This window comes from Tyto alba, unplaced genomic scaffold, assembly GCF_018691265.1.
Source record: "Tyto alba isolate M040663 unplaced genomic scaffold, T.alba_DEE_v4.0 Super-Scaffold_48, whole genome shotgun sequence".
In the NCBI taxonomy this organism is placed as follows: domain Eukaryota; kingdom Metazoa; phylum Chordata; class Aves; order Strigiformes; family Tytonidae; genus Tyto; species Tyto alba.
Window position 1 is genome coordinate 22,521,874 of NW_024881324.1, and position 22,373 is coordinate 22,544,246.

Here is a 22,373-nt window from a genome sequence, read left to right on the forward strand (position 1 = left end):
AATGGGAAGCAAGATAGAAAAAAGTGTGAATGATTTTGGTATGTATTGCCTACAGTCTAGGGCCCAAAGATTTTTGAGAGATACTAGTTAATTCACCTTCACAGTATGTTTCTGAAACTTAGTTTTACAAAGAGTTCAACTGAGGAATTGGGAAAGAGAGTGGGCTCCCCAAGAGCACATAACAAGAAGTCCATTCTTCCCATCCTAACGTTTACTTTAAAGAATTAATTTCAGAGTCTATTCCTCAGGCCTCTTCCTATAACTTATACCCCCTGAGTACACACGGAGTGACAGTCAGTTTTCTCTTGACACCTGTCACGGTTTGAGCCTGGTCATCAGCTGAACACCACGCAGCTGCTCACCCACCCTCCCCCCACTTGGGAATGGGGAGGGAACCGGAGGGGCAAAGGGAGATTCACGGGTTGAGATGAAAACAGTTTAATAACAGTGACAGAATAATACAGTGACAGCAGTATCAACAGATAATGGACAATACAGCTGCTCACCACCTGTTGACCAACACCCACCTGCTCCTGGCCCACGATCCCAAACACACAGGCCCCACAGCCACACTCCCAGAAATGAGAGCCCCTCCCTGTCCACTCCTGCCTTTATATAGTGAGCACAGTGTCACATGACCTGGACTATCGGCCAATCCGGGCCCAGCCCTCCAGCTGTGCTGCCCCCGCCCCCGCACACAGGTGAGGGCTCTGGGGCCTGGGGAGCCCCTGGGGTCTCAGGGTGCTGCAGCTCCTCCCGCTGCCAAACCAACAGGAGCTCAAGTCCAGCCCCAACCAGGCAAATGCTTTTTACATTAGACAGATGCAAACTTGTTACCAGTATCTACTCAAATATGGCTGAAGACGTAATCCAGGAACAGAAAACAAGGGAATTAACAAGCAGTGTTGTACTCTGAAATGTTCATTACTACACTGAAGCCTATAATTAACAGGTAGTCATGCAGTGTAAAAGAGGGATCTGCACCTACAGTTTCCTTCTTTCCTTCTTCTGTGTGCAGATATTGAGCAGAGGGTAAATCTGTTTCTCTACTGTCCTGATTTAGCGGAACATAAGCACTAAAGTGCTGGAGATCTGCAGGTTTACTAGACAGGAGGTGTAGCATCTCATATGGTAACGATATCTAATATCATATTAACATATTAAACAGTTTTATGTGCTTATTTTGAGTTTCTGAACAACTCTAGCAAACCATGCTAATGTGATAGTAATCTGAATTTCACAGGCTACTTCTCAGCTGATGTAAATGGCAAATCATTGGATTTGTTCTTTAAATTGTATTTGAAGATCTTGCCACATCTGTAGAGAATCAAGGACAACTGCACACAACATAATTGTATGTTGAGGTCTGTGTCCTAGTTGATGTTTACTTCGTGTACCCTCTGAAGAATTTCTGACAGAAACCACTTCCAAGCTTGGTCTGTGAAGCTCTCTCAGAGGGGAGATCATGAATCAGATTCATATACTAAGATGTTTCGGCAAGCACATGTAATTATAAGATAACACATGAAGAACTTGTTTTCTCTTGTGTTAGTCGTTGGAAAATGTTGGAGAATGGCTCAGAGACAAGGGTCATGAGCCCACCAAGCAATTGTATGATCAGAGCCTGCTCTAGCCGCTGATGCTGGGCCTCACTAGGGTTTGCCTGCAGCTGCTCGCAGCTGCTGATACAGGAGGAATGTCAAGGACACTTCGGCCTTGTGTACCGTGGTGTGTCGAAAACAGGTTGAGAGGAATTGGGAATAGTGGTCTGAGAAACCCAGTGTTATGGTAACGGTGGTCTGAGAAACCCAGTGTTATGGTACTGTTGTGTATCGAAAACAAGTCAAGAGGAATTAGAAATAGTAGCATGAGAAACTTAGTGTTATGAGAAGCTTGTGCTGTTACCTAACTGCAAGTAGGTGGACCGTGTGAATACGACCTTTAGAGCTTAAGCCAATCAGCTAGTGACTAGTAGGCATAATAATTAGTGTTGTCTGTATAAATATATGTACCCTGACCAATAAAGTAGATTGATGCTCTATCACCCACATTGAACCCGTCTCGGCGCGTCGTTCTTCCGCGGCTCTGCAGGAAAACATATCAAAAGTGTATGGGAAATATGGAACACAGGTTACAGTAGCAAGAGAAGGTGAAAATGTTGAAAGAACTTAACGAAGTAGCCACTATGTAGTGTCTGTACAGATTAATCTCAGATCAACTGGAGTTCTGACATAAAATCACAGTGAACTTGTTTGGTCACCTTTCAGGATATTTCATCACTTTTTGAAAGCCTTCTGGTTTGGGTCAGGTCTTCCAGTTCCATCGCTCTTACAAGAATATAAGTATTTTTACATTTTTATATTAGTTATATGAGGCATGTCTTAATTTTGAAACAAATTAAAATGCTCACCAATGAGAAAAAAATGGGTGATTTGTCTTTGATGTCTATGTAGAACACTTTTTGTAATTCCTGTGAAGTTCCCGTATCTGCAGATCACTAAGATTTGCCTGGATTTTTTTTTTCTTGTTGCCTTTCAAGTTAAAACAAAACAGTTGCAAATCTGAAATGTTAGATGTAGTCCTGAAACATGAAATGAAACTACAGAAGCTTTGGGTTTCATCATAATCAGTATTTCTACTTTCTGAGAATTTTGCAGAACCCTGACTGACCTCAGAAATGTTCCTGAGCATTGCAGCCACATTTAATAGTTTTCATTAGAATTCAGCTGGCAAGCAGAAGCTAAATTTGGAATTGACTTTTGTTTGATAGGTTTTTGTTACGTGAAGGCAGCAGGACCTGGGTGAGGTAACAGGTAAAAGAATCCTTGTTATTCATCCACTGGGAATTTCAAAGACTATAAAGGGACGATGCTTACCCATTCTCCAGAGCTGGGATGCCTATCAGAGGACACACTGAGAAGTCATGTGGCTGGATTAATCATGTGTGGAGATGAACAATAAATACAATGTGATTAATTAATTGATTAATTAACCATCATGTTTGTTAATTAGGTGAGTTGCAGGTGTCTTGATTTATGGCCTTTAATAGTGAATTTGGTTTCCTGACAAGAAGCAAAATTGAGCATATTTGTTTCTATATATTTATGAAACTTCAGATGAGGGAGAAGAAATGATTCCTAGTTCCACTCAAAATTTATATGACTGGAAAATAAAATTTGTGTAGTAGGAAAAGAGTTTTTCTTTTCCTGCCTAAACAAATTAGAAATGTGCAATGAGAAGACCAGTGTTGTATTTTGTATAAATTTCACTGTTCCTTTTAATTTCCTGTTTTGCCAAAAACGTCAAGAATATCTTTATGGTCAAATTCTCACATGATATTTTTTCCATTGGATCTGAATATTATCTTCTGTAGAGGTAGTTTATTCTGTTAATATCTTTAAATTTGGGCTGCTTATTATTATTTTTTTTCCCGTTTTACTTTCACAAATGCTTGTCATGTTAAAACAAGTTAAACTGGCTTGGTTTTTTTTTGTTTGTTTGTTTGTTTGTTTGTTTTTTTCCTTGAGAAGTGTGGAAAGGGATGCTCTGCCTTGAGGAATTGGATAGTGTTCTGAGGGCAGGATGGCAGCAGAGGGAGACAACATCTGGAGTCAGGAGGTGAAAGAGCAGAGAGCACTGCTAAAGGGCCCTCTTTTCACAGACAGCAGTGAGTTTTTTGCCTGCTCAAAGATACTGTTAGGTCTCAGTCTCCTGTGAGGAGCACTGCAAACAGTGCATTCTCTCAGAGCTCTGAACAGCGAGAAGGGCCGTGCATAAAACAGTGGTAAATCATTAACCAAAAGAGGGAAAAAGGACAAGGCACAATTATACGCAGGAGAACTTGACGAAATGGGATTGGCAGAGCTGGAAGCATGAAGAGTATGAAAAGAGGGTAAAGCTTCAAATCACTTTTGGATTCACCATTTATTTGCCATTAAATTACAAGATCCAATCATGAACCAGAATGAATAATCGTAATCTAAATGGTGTTGTCTCCTCTCTGAGATCTTCAGGTTGCCAGAACAGTGGAAAGTATTACTTATATAGCAGTATAGAGTATTACTTATATAGCAGTAAGTGCTGTTACATTTTTGATAGTATCTATGAGTTCTGTAGTCCTGCTGACTGACATTATCTTTCACAGTTTTAACATTGCCTTTTAAAAATAATTAAAAAAATAAAATACTGGATTTAGGGTATCCATCAGTGTACAAATGCCTGAGAGCATTATCATTGTTCCTTTTTGTCCTGCCTTATAACTTCAGAAGAGAAGAAGAAGCTTTTGTCATGATCTGCTTAAAAATGAGAGAAGATGGATCTGCTTTTAATGGGAGGATCCCTAAGCATTTGAGGAGGTCTCATCACTCTGTTGGAATGATGGGCAAGAGATAATGATCACATATAACAAATAAGTATTATATCCCTATGAATTCAAAATATGTTATTTTCTTTAAATATTCCTTTATAATTAAGCTTCACTTCAGTAAAAACTTCTGTTGTTGTTCTCAAAAGCGATGAAGTTCTTTTGATGAGCTTGTGTGATGCATAACGTATGTGTGCAGAACACAATAAAACATTGCCCTGTTATGTCTGTATATATATTATTAAGAAAAAAGAGTAATTAACACATGATAAATGCTCTAATACTAGGATTAGTGGTATGATCACATGTTATTTTTGTATGTAAGGATATGCATATGGAGGATAATCCTAAATATAAATACCTGTTTTAAGAAGCATAAGAAAAAGGATAAATCTGTTATTTGTCAAACCTTACACATCTTAAGAAATTTGAGCTAGAACAGCCTCTCTTACAAGATGCTTGTTTTTTTGCAGATTTTGTTGGCTCAAGAAAAATGTGTTGTGGAAGTATTTCAGCACTCCTGCCTGTAAGATAAATTAAGTGTTGATGATGTACAATGAAATAATGATTTCCTGAAAAATTAGACTCTTTTACAACCCTTTATAAATGCTACCTTTGTACATGAGAGTGTGATTTATTCATATAATTGAACTAGTTTACCTATCCTTAATCAAGGCAAGATCACAGATTAGAAGGAGATGATTTATATATGAAATAGCTAAAATGCTTTTTTTTAAAAGGCCACAGGATTGTAGGTCAGGAAGAAACCTCAAGAGATCATGCGTTCTGTAACCATAGCCCAGTATGGGACCAGCTATGACTAAACCTTTCCTAACAGATTTTTGTTTACTCTGTCGCATTTGATCAGTACTCTTTTCTATCATCTCATTCAGTCAGTCAGTCGTTCATTTTCTCTCATGATTTCATTTATTTATTTATTTATTTATTTATTTTAGTCTAAAATGGTTGTCCATATGTCAGAGTTACTTGTATATTAACTACTGAAACTACATGCACAAGTTGGGGACGTTGGTGGGAAATAATTATGATCGTCACAAACTAAAATTAAGTCATATCTTGAACTAATTGGCTAGAAATGTTCATTTATCTTAGCATGATTGTTAAGTACATAAGACATCAGAAAATGTCCCAAGAGTCCCTGGTGGGGTACGGTCTATGCTGGACATTCCAGGGCCCAGTTGATTTTTTTCTGGAGCCCCTGAACCAATGCAACTTTTGAAGAGAGAGGTACCTCTTCCATGCAGAGTCTTCTTGGAGAACACATATATGGTCTATTAGAAAAAAGGTATTTTGAATCTTGGTTTAGGTAGTATTTCTGATATTTGGGTTCAGTTATCTCACCAGCTAAGGCTTTGAAATACCGCCTCACTTTCTTCTTTTCCATGAGGCAGGGAAACACAGCCATGAAAATAATTTATTCCTCTACTATGAATAATAAGTTTTTTATTGTCTAAAGAAGTGAAGAACTAAAGGAAGCATTTCAGGTTGGGGAGGAGGAGGAAGGTATTACATACCTTTACAGATTATTGCAATAACAAGTTGATATTTTAACAAGCTTAACAGTGAAACAAAAAATGTTTTTCCACTCCCTGCTGTTGCCAGTTGGATAATATTAACGAAAATGTTAGTATCATTATTAGCATTCGAGAGGATTGTCCAGAATAGCAGTGAGAAGAACATTTTTCATGACAAGACTTGTTTGGCAAAAATCTTCCATTGGTTACTGACTATATACTGGAACTGAAATTGAAAGCTAGATGAAAATCTTTTGTTGGATGTGTTCATATACAGTAAGCCATGCTTACTGCTGGTCAGTGGTAGGTGTGAAAAATCCATATTCACAAGAAAGAAATTTCCTGGTTTATCGTCAGGTAGTATGTTTCTATCCTAAGCTTTCTTTTTTCTCAAGGACATTTTTAAGACTAAATGAAACTTGAAAAATAATTACTTTAAATTAGGAGAAAAAAAATGCAGAAGTCACAAAACATAGCATGAGGTGTGTGTGTAATGTAAGAAGTAAAATTACACAGAGGTAAAGCTATAACATTGTGAAACACAAATGATATTAATCTATAACTAGGCATGCTAATCCCAATGTACTGTGGGCTATGACACTATTTTCTGAATTTCTATCAGTAAGTATATTCTGTTTTCACAAAGATTCACTTGGCCTTGAGCATTTTGAGAATTTCACAGGCAAGTATTTCCTTCAAATACTAATTTTCTGAATACCAGCATGGAAAGCACTACTTCCAGGGAGAAAACAAATAGCATGCAAACTCATGCTTTACTGAAAGTCTGTGTCCTTGCTGTCATTCTTCAAAGCTGATATCACCACCATGTCTTGTACTTTAAGCTGACTGCTGGAAGCTTTCTTCTTTGTATTAAAAATACATGTAGAATCGTGAAAATTCTTTTAATTCTTCATTCAAAAGAAAAGGCAAAATGGGAATTCAGTATTCTCAAATATTTGTATTTCTAAGCTCTTTCTCAACTTGATCGAGATTGCATGTGTGCTGTATATGTAAATAGGTGTACATCTGCCTTCACAGAGTTCAATATGGATATTTTGGTGGGGAGGGGCAGGGCATGGTTTTAAACTACAAATGTTTAAACTACAAATGTGTTGCCTACCCATGGAGTCTCTGGATGTGTTTAGGAAAGACTGAAACACAGATTGCTCCTTAACTTTGAATTATTAACTTTATTGAAAAGTCCACATTGGCTACCATTATTATGAAAGCAAAGAGTCTTAGTTTTGAATTTTTTATTAGAAAATGTCCTGTTTAGTCATACAAGACTGATAAGTGCATAAATTATTATAATTATTAATGAATATTTATATATTGTTGCAAATGTATACTTTTTGTTTGCCTTATATTTTTCTATAACCTTTTGTTCACTGCAGAATTTTGAACAAAATCATCCTCCCAAAATTCTCCATATCATTCAGCAAAAATTTTAAATGCCGGAAGCTGATGTTTAAATTTTCATGTGTCCTTGACATCACAGTTTATCAGTTGTGGTTTAAGCCTGGCTAGCAGCCAAACACCATGCAGCCATTCAGTCACACTCCCCACCCTGGGGAATGAGGGAGAGAATTAGTGGGATAAAGGTAAGGAGACCCATAGGTTGAGGTAAAAACAATTTAATAACAGAAATGAAATAAATATTGAAATAATTATAATAATAATAGTAACAATAAAATATACGAATGAGTGATGCACAATGCGATTGCTTGCCATCTGCTGACTGATGCCAAGCTCATTCTCTGCTAGAAATCCTACAGAAGAGAAAATCCCCAAACCACAATCTTGGAAGACCCAGAGCTTCCCAGGAAACCCTCAGCTATATACTGAGCATGATGTTCCATGATACGGAATATTCCATTGGCCAGTTTGAGTCTGGTGCTCTGTCAGTGCTCCCCCCCAGCTTCTTGTGCACCTGGTACATCAGCAGGACATGGGAAGTTGAACAGTCATTGAACCCTTAGCAACAACTAAAAACATCAGTGTATTATCAGCATTCTTCTCATACCAAACCCCATAATGAATCCAAAACACAGCACTATTCTAGTTACTAAGAAGGAAAATTATCTCTATCCCAGATGACACCAGGACGTCTGTGCATTCAGGTAGAATGTAGTTAAAGATGGGCTTTTAGGAACTGTAGTGCATGTGGAGCGTACAAACAGATGAGAGTTACAGGCAAAGATGCATAGGAGAACACAGGGTGAAGGAGGGAAAACCAAAAGAAAGTGAAGAGGCACAATGGCAGTTTTTGAAATATAGAGGAGTATAAGATAGCTTGAAGGACTCTACCAGATGGGGATGTGATATCCTGGGTTGAGGAGTGGGACTTCTGTCTTTTTGGAATAAAGGTTCAATACAACAAACCACCTGCAGTTTCTGGAGAAAAAAAAAAAAAAAAAAAAAAAAAAATTCCACTCTGAAAACTGTCAGAACTCTTCAGAAAACTTCTCCCTTTGATCTCCTGCACCACTAAGTACTCTGCAGCTAAGAATTCAGCTTGGTTGAGAAATCCCTGTTCCTGCCCTGTCCTTGCTTGTGCAGGCAGCTGGGCCTGAGCAAGCAATTCATAAGGTAATAGCCAACTAACATTTCGAGAACCACCTTATACTGCCATTCATGACCTAGTGTGAATTAACACTATGGAGACTTATACGACTTAGCTAAAATACTGCTTAGGCACTCTGTGATGTCTGCAGATGATGCTGACAGCTGAAGGATTATCATTTGTTAGCTCAATAGGTCTTCATCCTCAGAATATGACACATTATCTCCTTTTGTTTGATTTTTGTTCTGTTTGAAATTAGTCCTAGGTCTGAAGGGGGAGCAACTCTATTTTTTTAGTATCTGTGTCCAGATAGCTTGCCATTTCTTTAGTGGTATCTGAGTAGTGTTATTTTGACATGGCAAAACATTGCATACCCATGTCAACATGATTGGTTCCCAGAAATGCCAAATACTTCAGAGGGAGTAAAATGATCATATTCCTGAAAATACAGCATCATCTAACTGCAGATGTAGAAGATTATTCCACCACACCTTCCCCTCTTTTTTTAACCCCTCTTCAGTTCTGAAAATCTGAGGTCAGAAATTAAACTTTTCTCCCTCTTTTGTTACCTAGGTTTATTTTAAGATTTATATCTTGTCATTCATTAGATATATATTTATAAAATATGTAATATGTGCATTATAAATCAAAGCAAACATCTTTGAAATTAATGTTTATTATTGAAACAATAACTATTTACCTTAGTTTTACTTAATAGCATTAATTGTCCACTAATATCAGTGAGATTTCTTTCATGTTCTGCATTTCATAATTAAAAAGAAACGAAGCGTCAGTGAAAGTGATAAGCCACAATTCTGACACCTCTCCAAATAAATAAATACTTCTCCCTTATGTAAATCATAAGGACCTGTGGGATTCAGATGGCAGGGTATTTGTAAGGATAAGTACTTAGTATGATTTAAAAAAAGAAAGAGCAACAATTAGATGATTAAATACAAATGAACATATTTAAAATACACTAATTTTTCCCTTTTTCTAATTTTAGACATCTGTGGGAAAAGTCCAGCATCAAATAATGAAAGTTAGAAAATTTACTTTTAAAGCACATTTCGCACAAAATACAACAAATGATATAAGACATCTGCAACATTTTTAACATGACTTGTTTTCAAAGTAGTTGTAATCCAGATAAAAACTCACTCTAAAATTAACTAAAACCGATTCAGTGCTAGTGTTACCAAAGTCTGATGAAAATGATTAGCATCTGTTCTTGAGAATGTAGAATTTTTTTCCTACATGTTAGGTCACTTCAGGAATTTATCCTTCTTATGAAAGACAAAATGTGTCTCATCAACATTTACAGAGGAATAGTTTTGACGCAATCTTTCTTGCTTAACTTCTCTCATCAACATCTGTTGTGATGCTGAATACTTATTCTGTAGGTTTGCTCCTCACACACACAGAAGAATTTCTCCATGGTGTGGATTTGTATAGGAACAAAGATTTTGTTTATATTAACAGAAGGGATGGGAAGCAGGATGCATTTCCATTTTTCTCCAGAGTTTTCCTGAGCACACCTTTAGTGAATGTGATATTTACTACATTTCCAACATTTCTCCCAATTGTCTTTAGTTCTGATAATACAAAATTGTTAGTGTTGGAAGGAACATATTTCCAGCTGACTGAATAATGTTAAAAGTTATCACTTGAGAAACAAAAAATAGTTGAGCTTTTATCAAAATAAAATTTGTATTTCTGCTGCTTAACCAGCAGTCTGATTTGTTGTCATGATCTCTGGTGTTAGAGCTACACTGCACCAGTGAACTAAGTAACCTACTAGATTACTCTTTATGTGGAATAAATTGGATTTTAATAATATTAGCAATATTTACTCACTATAGGATGACTGAGTGAAAGCTTGTGTTCAGTGGATATTTCAAGTAAGAAACTATATATTTTTATTTTTTTCCTGAAAAATAATAAATGTTTTTGAACTTCCTAGCGTTGGTGAAAGAATCAGACCCCTGAGTCTTCTGCTAGGCCATATGGGCACTTACTCCTGGGCTTCTAAAATGTAAAGGAGTCTGTTATGGAAAATGTATTAATGAATTAACTGTAATGTGTGGTAGTGGGTTCTTTTCAGTTTCTTCAGAATGAAACAACTTTTTCACCTGAAATAGAAGCCATTGGACAGTAGCTAACCTGTTTTCTTTCCACAGTCTTATAAATTTTTCATCAAATTAGCTTCAAAGACATCAAAACCAAAAATGTGTGAAAGATTTTTGGAAGGATGGGATAAAAGGAAGCTGGTATACTAATTATCTCTCCTTGAACTTTTCCACATAATTTTTTTTTTTTTCCTAATCAAACTCTGTAATTGAGTAAGTAATTGAGTCCCTGGCATAAAATTTTCTCTTGTTGATTTTACATGGCTCACAAATAATACATCAGAAAATCACACATTTATTTTTATCTTCACAATATTATTTAGGAAGAGCAAAGGAGAAAGAAGTAATTTAGAATATCACATGGGTACACTGCAGAGTTGTTTTTCCAGAGCTTAAAAATTAATATGCTGTCTTAAGATCTTCCATAGAGTAAACATTTTTTGCTGTAGCACCGTCAGACAAACAAGCAAACAGACAAGTAAATCATACTTCCCATAAGAGTTTGAATATTATTACACTTGCAGCTCTGTGCTCCAGTGAGCTATTTCTATCACTCCCTTTAATATCAGGAGAAGCTATATGCATGGAGAACACATGTAATGTAGAATTCATTGATTAAGGTTTTAGAGAACTAATATTTCTTTCTCGTTTGGAAAAATCTGAAATAACCCTTAGGTTGGCATTCCTGTTCAGTAAGGCCAGATATGTATTTTCTTTTTGGAAGACCCCATTATGATGGATGTGTTCCCTTTTTTTCCCTTTGTATTGCAAATAGAAATGAAAAGCAGAGTTTGATCTTCTCTTTGTGCACAAAAAAAAAAAAAAATCATAATATAAAAAATACTTCAAAGAGTGTAGCTTGACTGAGCAGGCACCAGAAATTAAAATCAAGAGCATCTGTAGAAAGTCTACAGAAACAGTGTGTGGAAACAGAAACTGTTTTTACTCCACTGTTATTGCAAATGTGCGATGTTTTCCAATGACCAACACCTTTCCACTGCTTCAGCATCTTCATTTAAGCACAGAGGGCAACTGAGCACCACACAGACTCTCCCTTGCTCCTTACCCCTAAGGGATGGGAGATCAAAATACAACAGAAGGCTCTGGGATCAAGACAAGGATGGGGAGGAATGACTCACCCATTATGGTCACAGGCAAAAGACAGATTCCATTGGTGAAGGAAAAGAACATTAATTTGAACAACACCACCACCACTGCTTAATTTCCAATCAGAGTAGGACAGTGAAAAATACAACTACATGTTAAAAACATCTTCCCTCCGCTCCTCCCATCCTTCTGGGCTCAGCTTTGTTCCTGATTCCTTTACCTCCTCCCCTACAGTGGCACAGGGAGGCAGGGGATGGGCGTGGTGGTCAGTTCATCACCTGTTGTTTCTGCCACTCCTTCCTCCTCAGGGGGAGAACTCCTCACACTCTTCCTCTGCTCCAGAGTGGGGTCCCTTCCATGGGAGACAGTGCTCCACAAACTCCTCTGGTGTGAGTTCTTCCCATGGGCTTCAGCACTTCATGAACTGCTTCAGTGTGGGTCCCTGCCATGGGCTGCAGTCCTCCCAGCAACAGACTGCTCCAGCATGAGCTTCTTTCAGAGTCCCGGTCTCCTTCAGGTGCAGCCACACGCTTTGGCATGGGGTCCTCCACAGGCTGCATGTGGGCATCTGCTCCACTGTGGACCTCCATGTGTATCAGGAGGACAGCTTGCCCTCTCACCACGGGCTGCAGGGGGAATCTCTTCTCTGGTGCACCTCCTTCTTCCTCCCGCTGACCTTGATGTTTTCATAGGCATTTCCCTCACAACTCCTCCTCCTTTCAGGTTCCCCTTCTTAAATATGTTATTACAGAGGTACAGTGACCATTGCTAATTGGCTTGGCCCTGGCAAGAGGTGGGTCTGATTTGGAGTTGAGGGAACTTTGAGAAGCTTTTCACAGGAAGCAACTATGTGGCACCCTTCCCCGCTACCAAAACCCTGCCACACACAACCCAAACACATTCCATTTCTATGCTCTTGCATCTACAAGTGTTTTCAAAAAGTATATGCACTTACCGTTTTTCTGACCTTGATCTTTTCAATGTCTTAAGCAAACATTCTTTTGTATGAAAGCGGGCTTTGTTGTCCAAATAGTGCAAATTATGATATTGGTACCTAGGACTACTTTTTGCATCTTTGAGAGTTAATGCATCTGTGACTATTTTTAAAAAAGGAAAAAGGGAGACCTAAGGCACTACAAGCCAGTCAATCTCACCTCTTTGCCCAGCAAGGTGATGGAGTGGATCCTTCTGGAAACAATGTTAGTGCACATGGAAAATAAGGTGACTGGTGACAGCCAACAGGACTTCACTAAGGGAAAATAGTGTCTGACAAATTTGGTGGCCTTCTACAACAGGGTTACAGCATAGATGGATAAGGGAAGAGCAACTGACATCATCTACCTGGACTTGTACAAAGCATTTGATACTGTCCCACACAACGTCCTTGTCTCTAAATTGGAGAGAGATGGATTTGAAGGACGGAACACCTAGTGGATAAGGAGTTGGCTAGATGGTCACATTCAGAGTTGTTGTCAATGGCTCGATGTTCAAGTTGAAAGTAGTGATGAGTGGCATTCCTCAAGGATCGGTGTTGGGACTGGTGCTATTTAACATCTTTGTTGGAGACGTGGACAGTGGGATTGAGTGCACCCTCAGCAAGTTCACCAATGACACCAAGCTGTGTGGTGCACTTGACAGGCTAGAAGGCAGAGATGCCATCCAGAGGCACCTTGAGAGGCTTAGGACATGGGTCTGTGCAAACCTTATGAAGTTCAACAAGGCCACATGCAAGGTCCTGCGCATGGGTCAAGGCAATCCCATGCACAAATACAGGCTGGGCGAAGAGTGGATTAAGAGCAACACTGAGGAGAAGGACTTGGGCATATTGGTGGATGGAAAACTGACTATGAACCAGCAATGTGTGCTCACAGCCCCGAAAGCCAACCATATCCTGGGCTGCATCAAGATAAGTGTGGCCAGTAGGTCAAGGGAGGTGATTCTCTCCTTCTCTTCTACTCTTGTGAGATCCCACATGGAGTGCTGTGTCCAGCTCTGGGGCCCTCAACATAAGAAGGACATGGACATGCTTGAGCAGCTCCAGAGGAGGCCATGAAGATGATCAGGAGACTGGAGTACCTCCTTATGGGGACAGGCTGAGAGAGTTGGGATTGTTCAGCCTGGAGAAGAGAAGGCCCTGAGGGAGACCTTACAGCGGCCTTCCGGTACTTAGAGGAGGCTTACAGAAAAGACTGGGAGGTACTCTTTATCAGGGAGTGTAGTGATAGGACAATGGGTAACGTTTTTTAACTGAAAGAGGGTATATTTAGTTTAGGTATTATGGAGAAGTATTTTCTTATGAGGGTGGTGAGGCACTGGCACAGGTTTCCCAGAGAAGCTGTGGATGCCCCCTCCCTGGAAGGGTTCAAGGCCAGGTTGGACGGGGCTTTGAGTAACCTGGTCTAGTGGGAGGTGTCCCTGCCCATGGCAGGGGGGTTGGAACTGAATGGTCTTTAAGGTCCCTTCCAACCCAAACCGTTCTATGTTTCTGTGTAGTTGAACAGTAGGGCATTTACAAACAAAGCAGTGCTTCAGTGATCTAAGAAAATTAGAAGATTGCAAGGCCTGAGCCAGAGAGTAGTACCATGAACTGAAGCACTTTCATTGTACGCTTGTGACTATTTATAGGAAAGGCAAGATTTTGAGCAGTGCTTTATAATGACATAACACTACCTTCCTGTAACTTAGTAACAACGCAAACTGAAACAAAACATTCTTCTTCCAATGGTGAAGTAGTGTGACCAGGGTTTCTTTTAGTAACAGTGTATCATCAATGCATTTGGATTCAAATTTAGTCAAATTTATGGTCTCCCTACATGAATCTACGAATCGTGAGTTGCTACCACTGTTACTGATTTGTTGATTATAAAGTGAGTTTTTAGTGACAGTGATTGTGAGGAGTTGCTGAAAACTGAAGACCACTCAATTTTATAAACTTGTCTAGGGAGCATGAAATAGTTTTCTGCGTGGTTTAGTGGCATGTGCCATAAGAAGGGAGAAAGAAGTCATGTATTGCTAGCACATAATGCTATGAAGTAATGTAACACTGACCCATGCATTAAATACGTGTTCATACACATTGAAACCAGACTTTTGGCTACCATACAAATAAACTCAGAAGAAATCTGGCCTAGATTTTCAGAATTATTTGGCTGGATGCAATAATGAAGCATTCTTTTAAAGTCTAAGTTTCATCTCTCATAGTTTAATTTACTTTTTTTTCTTTTTTTATTTTCTATTGATTACATTTTGCTGATGGCATGGAAAAGATGTTTTTCTGAATGCTCTGAAATTCTGTAGCCCTCCAAGAATAATCTTTTTACAGCTTCAGGAATCCATTCCATCCCACTTTCTCTGAGAATTGCAGAATTCAGCATTGTCTAATGATAGCACGACTGGATAAACCGGAGTCTGGTTTGGAGCTTTTAAAATCTGAATTGTTTTCTTATTTCTGGGTAAATTTGGTAGTTCAAGTCTGTGAAACTCAGATTATTCCTCTTTGAAAGAGAGCTAATGATATTTGCCGTTTAAGGAGACTGCAAGATCTAAAAAACTAGAAGCTTTGTAACTAAGACCTTTTATGGTTTTCCTTACTTAGAAGTAAAGGTGATATGACAGATTCGAGCACTTGTCTTATGCTAATATCATGTGACCATTCTGCATAAGTGTCACTGCAGATGAGCATTTCATGGGTTAAAGGCTGTGTGCTTCCAGCCTGAAACAATTCTCTTGGCTATAGAGCAGTATTGGGGAATGAGGAGTCTTGTTCTGTTTTCTGCTTAAAAATAATATTTTTTCAAGTAAGAACCCAAAAAAAAGACCAGGTTAATTTCAGACATGTTTTAGAATAATGGTTCAGCAAGCTGTAGTCACTTAACCTGGGACCTGCAACAAGTATATTTACATATTTATACTTTTAGAAGACTTTGGTTAGCATGTTCTGCAACAGAATGCCTGTCCAGGACTTTAAAACCCATAATACAAATATGCTGTGTAAATCCTGCTTGCGTGAAAAAAGAATAGTTTCTATACTCATTATAGCATTTGCCCAAGTAAAAGATTTCTGAAATGATAGCTTATTGCTTTGAAGAGAGTTCAGATTAAAACTTTAGCAGAGTGGAAGTATTATTCTTCTGTATTGATTTAGACACAGTACACTGAAAGTACAATATTGGATTCTATTTTTCTTAAAAATATATAGTATTATTTGAAAATAAAACAAGTTTTATACATAAACATTTATTGTGCTGGTTTAGGATTAGATTAGTTTTCTATTTTTCTTGTCATTCACCGGAGTCCTCCTTTTGTACAGAGAGAAAATAGAAGCTAATGTTGACCACTTGTGTCAGCTTTAGTACACCTGATGTTATTTCAGATGTGATTGCTTATGCACCTGCATACTTCTGCCATTACCCAGTCTCCCCAAAAGCAGCAGCAAAGGAGCAAACTTCAGATAAGCACATTTTGCAAGAACAGATGTTTGTATGCTGTAGTGTTATGCTGTGAAGTTAATACTGTTTCAGTTGTGTTTTTCCTGGATGATTGCAATCCAATTATTTTTTTCTATCTCAGAAAACCCATTCAGCAGATGGGGGAAATTGCAATTCTGCATTTTCTTCCTCTGTTTGACAAGGGTTTGGAATAGCTTCTTCTCAATTTGTGGACACTGCTGTGGATAATACAGTTATCTCCTGGGCTAATGATTCCCTCTGAGAATTCCATCAAAAGGTGTGACATTGCCCAGAGCAATATATTTCATTAAAACATATTTTATAGCTCAGACCAAAGGAAGTAAATCTGCAGCAAATCTGAGGACACTTTTACTGCATAGGCTCAATGAGCATTTCAGAAGCATCTAGACTCTGATTTTGGAGTGTGCCCCATTCAGAATAATTTTATATGTGTTTTTTTACTACTGCTGAGTTATTGTATCATTTAGTTAAATCACATGTGTCTACAAAAACATCAAAGGAAGTCAATAAGATTGCAGTTCATATTAGAGAGATTATTAAAATATTTTTTACTCAGTGTTTTAGAATTTAGAACTTAATTAATTTAGAATTTACCATTAATGCTTTATACATATCTATGTTTTGATGTTTTTAGTGAAACATTAAATAGTTTTGCATAACAAAAGTAAAGCAATGTGAGTACATTCTTTTTAAATATATTCTCCTATGCTTTGCTAAAGGTCATAGCTCATCTTTTGGGAATAATTTTGTCATTCCTCTCCGCTGGACTCTCATTGGTAGGCTTTGCTGTGGTAGTGTTGTGGTGGGGCCCTCTTCCTGTCTGGTTAAATTGGTAGGCAATGACAATAGAATTGAGAAGGGGAGGTTCTGCTGCTCTCCTTGAAAGAACATGCTGCTCCCCAAACAGAAGTATTGTAAAAGTCATTACTAACCTATTTAAAATGCCACCCACAGAACACACCAGGTATCCAAATTGTTCAATTAAAACAAACAGGGGGAAGCAATCACACAATTAAATCACTAATAGACAACTCTTCTACTTTACAACTGCCCCTCTTATCCAGGCTTCTTTCCCATTTTTCTGGTCATGCATGGTTTTCTGGTCATGGCTTGCCTTCCTTAGCCAAGTGCAGGAGAGCACTGTGATCACTGTGAGTTGTTAGCATTCCTCATTTCCATCAGGAGCAGGATGTTGCCTTCTTCCTCAATTTTTTGATTGGTTTTATGCTATTTGTTTGTGTGCTTCTTTCCCATTGGTCCCCGCCTCTATACTGTCCAGTAGTTTCTGCCTATTTGTGGTCATTTGCTTGACAAGTATGCATGCTTAATTGTTTGGATGTATGATGTGGCTAAGCATTAGCTAAAACAAGTAAGATGTATGAAGATGAAGAGTAATGAATAAGGCCAGTAGCTAAGCAGTAGCCACCTGACCATTTGGTTTGTGATTAGGCTTTAGCCACCTGATTATTTTGCAGTTACTAGCAGTAACAATACTGCACTAGCTGGGCAACAAGCCTACAATTTGTGCATTCATTTTATGGCAGTCAGTATGCTGGTGCATCAAATTATAAGTATTTAAAGACTCATAGTATCAAAATGAATATAAAACTATAAAGAAAACTCATTAACTGAAATGTTTGGTACACCTCTTCAAATCATGCCTTTGGAAAACGTAGCTCTTCTAAAGTTTCTGAAGGGATACTGAAAGACAGTTAAGCATTTAAATGGGCTGATGGAAGAAAAATGTTTCAGTCTTAGCAAAACAAGGACACCTTGGTTGCTATTCTGCAAAATCAGTCATACACTGCTGATATAGGCTAGTTAAAGAGTGAGGAACTGTCATAAATCATCCTGAATCCAACCTGTTATTAAATATGTCAAAAAGTGGAGCCCACTGGGTTGATAAAGATGACATTCCACATAAGTTCTTCAGCTACTATTTTCAGTTTCCTCTTTCCCTACAAATTTAGAGAAATAAAGACAGGACTAATGCCCAACATGGCATGAAAATTAAATACTTTCTGGTGGCTTCTGGCTGTGGACAGATTCAGAATATTTAATGGGTTTGATCATGTTAGGGGCATAACCAAATCATCAGTAATAAGTAATGTTTTCAGAAGCCAACCCATCACTCAGGATGGAAACTGCATTTCCACAAGAAATTCAGAAGACTGTACTGGCTGGAAGATTGAGGATTGGAGATGTTGCTGTCAGGGAGCAGCAGGGTGAGGTGGATCCCTGAGTCCGGGGCACTGGGGACTCCCCAGGGGGGGCCATGGGAGGGCCAGCCAGGAGCAGGGCAGCCAGGGGCCACTGGGGCAGTCCCAGTCCCAGGCATCGGGCACCTCCTTGGGGATGGGGCCAGGCTGAGGCTGGGACAGGACACAGTCCTGCAGCTGAGCCCAGCTTGACAGGGCCCATGGCTGGGAAGTGCAGGGCTGTGGGGAGCTGGAGAGCGGCCCTGCTGTGGCATTGCTGGGGCAGGGGCTGGTGGCCCTGGGGGGCTGCAATGAGGTCGTGAGCCATGGGCAGGGTTGGGGGGAGCCCAGTGGAGGCTACAGAGGATGGAGTGGTGAGTGCGAGCTGTATTAGTCTCTAGTGGTTAGCTAAGCAAAATATTGGTCTGCAAAGTTATTTTTAAAATAGGATTTGGGGTCTAAGGTGAGGTGGCTTATGGAAGAATGTTGAAAAAAATTAAGGGGGAAAAAAAGCTTCTTTAAGTATCAGTTAAAAATTAATATTACAGATCAATATATAGTCATCAGATGAGGTAGATCATCATAGAAACTAAAACCTACAGAAAGACATTTTCCGTAATGTTTTTGTAGTCATAGTTAAAACCTCTGATATAGAAACCAGAGCACTGTGTTCTAATGTTTGGCATATTTCCCTTGTATTTCTTTTCAATGCTCATTACTCATCTCAACATTGTGAGTAATCGTGTTTGTTTATGATGCATTTGTATTTCTTTTTAAATTAAGAGACTCTCGCAACATTCCAACTTTCTGTCTCTGACTGGCACAGCGGGAGAAAAAATAACACCACATTTTATGTTTATCTAAGCTATTTATTCACATTGCTACAGCATGTGAGTGTCTTATCCTCTAGCGTATACATATTCTTGCAGTAGCCACTGCCAGTGATGGTGGCATCTCACTGAAATTAAATGTCCACACACTTTTTAGAGACCTGGGTTGAGATTACTTCCCCTTGTCACACAAGTTAGGTCTGAACTGGTGAACAGAATATAGCTTGGCTTGAGTCTGTGTTGCTTAGTGGCATCACCCTCTGTCTCAAATTAATCTGAGAGAGAAATAGTTACAGCAGTCACAAGTAAAGAGAGGGTCCACTATGGTCCAGATAGGTTTTGCTCCCATTCTGTCTTTTATAAATCATTATAGACATAGCTGCAGAAATACAGTCTCCCCAACCATGTATGTATAACCTACATGGTGAGTCATGTTTATTCTAATTAGAAATGCTTTTGTGGAATAAACCACCTGTTGTGAAAATGATTTCATAGTATGCAGGGAAAAGAAAGAAGTACACCATGCTCAGGGGACATGAATCTCTCATTAATCTGGTAAGAATTGTCTTAAGCAGGGATTCCCAGGGGCTCTCTTCAGCACAACACATATTGCAAATAAGTGTTTGAGAGGAGCCTTGATATTCTTCTACTTGTGCCAGTTTGTACTGAGATGGAATTATTAAAGACAAACAGTTATTTAATCTTTAGTTTACAGAAAAACTGAAATATAAAACAACTGACAAAGGAAAGGTTCTTTTGTTATGCAGTAGAAGTGCGGTGCAAAATTCTCCTATGTGAATTTAAAATTCAGCATTAGAAATTAAAAGACATAAAGTGCTATTTTTCAGACACTATAAGAAATCTCAGGAAATAGGGAAGCAGGAACTTCTCTTAGCTTTCTCTTGTTTTCAGTTGTTGCCTTACAACTACAGTGTAAAAGATGCAGTTGCAAATTGAAGGCTTTCAGTCTTTATTAATACCTAGATAATTTTTCTTCTAATGACATTCCTGCCTGAATTTTTCAATTGAAGTTTGTTGGGTAACATGATGTTTAGCAGGAATAACATACAATTGGTTGGCTGTGCAATCAGCTGAGAAACTTTTGAGTTTCTTAACTTTTATTACTTGTAAGATACAAAAGCTCCCTGACTTAAAATCTATGTGGATTTTCTTCACTGACGACAAGCACAAATAGTTGTTTCTTCAGAACAAAAAATGTCTAATGTTATTAACTTCCCCAAACGGTCTATGCATTTTTTGCTATCACAGTGAATTTCTCAATGTGCCTTTCTGCACTGTGGTATTAGAACTCCATGTCCATGTTGATATTTGAGTTTTTTGAAGAAAGCTTATTTCTTAAATTCTACAGCCGTTCCTTATTCTGTTGGTTTCTTGCTTATCTATGTAACCAGTTTCTTCACTGGTTCATAGCTTCATAATTCAAGTCTAATTCTGGGGTCTCTATATGGTATATCTGAATATGCTTTTACATATACGCATGCAGAGTTAAAAAGAGAGAACGAGGATGGAGATTCTTCCAATCTTTTTTAGTTTGGGATAGTTTTAAGTTGAGTTTCCTATAGCTTCATAAACTCAGCAGATTTGTAATTTTTCTGAGTATATAAATTTCTTCTCGGGGTTTCTTTCCCATAAATTAGAGACAATCTTTCTGAGGCAAATGTTAACATTTCCAAAAACTAACCCTTAGGAATCATCTTATCAAAATAGGAACCTGCAGCAAGAGAAGAGCAGTTCTGATTGTTTCTAAAACATTAGAATACCATCAAATGGAGTTAGAGTATCAGAATACCTACTATTCATGATTTTAGGAAGAAATCACTTCAGAGAATATTTTGACTGTAAAGGAAGCTTGCACCCACGGCATTTTACATTGAATGAATTATTCCTTTATTAATAGAATACAGTATTATTCTTCAGATAAGAGGAGATGTAACCAGAATTTTGCCCATCACTACTGTAAAGGAAATGTGTAAGACTGTCCTGCTGTCCTAAAAGCAAAGCCAAGCAAACAGACCCTCTCTTTGCTTCTTTCTTTCTTCCATTTTCAAAATAAAAAAAATGGGTCCACAATGGTGACCCAGTTTTGTTCTGGTTATTCAGTCAAATCTCCTTGTGGCTCAGATAAGTATATGGTGCATTGACTAATGTTACACTGAAGTTTATATGAGCTGACAATTTTATTAGACTTCTTCCTCCCAAACCCCACTACAGGACAAGATATAAATTATGTGAGACACCATGATTGCATAGACTTAATACCCAAGATTAAAAATGTCACCAAGCCCCATATGTTTACTCCTTTTACAAATAGCAAGCTAGATAATTTTAAAGGCAAGACAAAGACCTGGCAAAAAAAGGTACAAGGAGAGAGTGAGAAAATAGTAGCACCTGTGTATCTTATGATTTAAGTCAGAAAAAACATGATCTGTACCTCCAAAATCTTATTTTCTCTCAATCCAACCCTAAGTGGTTTCTGAACTGACAATGGAAAGGAGTCTGTAAACTGACACCTTCTGTTCCATTAATTAAAAATAATATCTGGCATTCTGTTTCTGCTTTGTTCAGATTCTGTATAGGAACTTAGTAATGCCACATTTCAGATACTAAGACATAGTCAGGGCAGTGGGATAAGAATAAGAATGAGTGAATTTTTAAAATTAGAAAATTTATCTTCCGATTTATCATCACAATATAACTGAACAAACCTGAAACTGTTCGTTTCTGCATTATCACTTTGTTCTCATTGTGCACCTCAATAAATGCATTCTGTTCTCAAAGTCATTTTAAAGAAAAAAAAAAAACAAAGCCTCTCAATCTATCAAAAAATCACTCCTCCTTTTCAGAGAACACATGTTCATTTTTAATCTAAACAGGCAATTCTTTAAAGTCAAGGTAAAAGCACTGAGACTTAATGGGTAGCTGTTTCATGTTATCTCTTAATACACCAAGGTGCTTAGTGACTTTTCCTTCCCCCTCCCAATAAATGTAAGATTTATTCTACTCAAAAAGGGGTATAATATACTTAACATGTATTTTATAGCACAAAGCGTGTTAGGAACAATGAAAATGCTGGAAGTATCAGCCAAAGACCATTACTTCATTATAAATAATTTAAATACAATCAAATTAGGGGACTTTCTAATTAAAAGCGGACAAAC

At 38.1% G+C, this 22,373-nt stretch overlaps 1 protein-coding gene across 14 annotated transcripts in view; it reads left to right on the plus strand.

Moving 5' to 3' along the window:
- Positions 1 to 22,373, plus strand: part of CDH18 (cadherin 18) — a 536,769-nt gene that overhangs the window by 366,767 nt on the left and 147,629 nt on the right. The window lies entirely within an intron of this gene.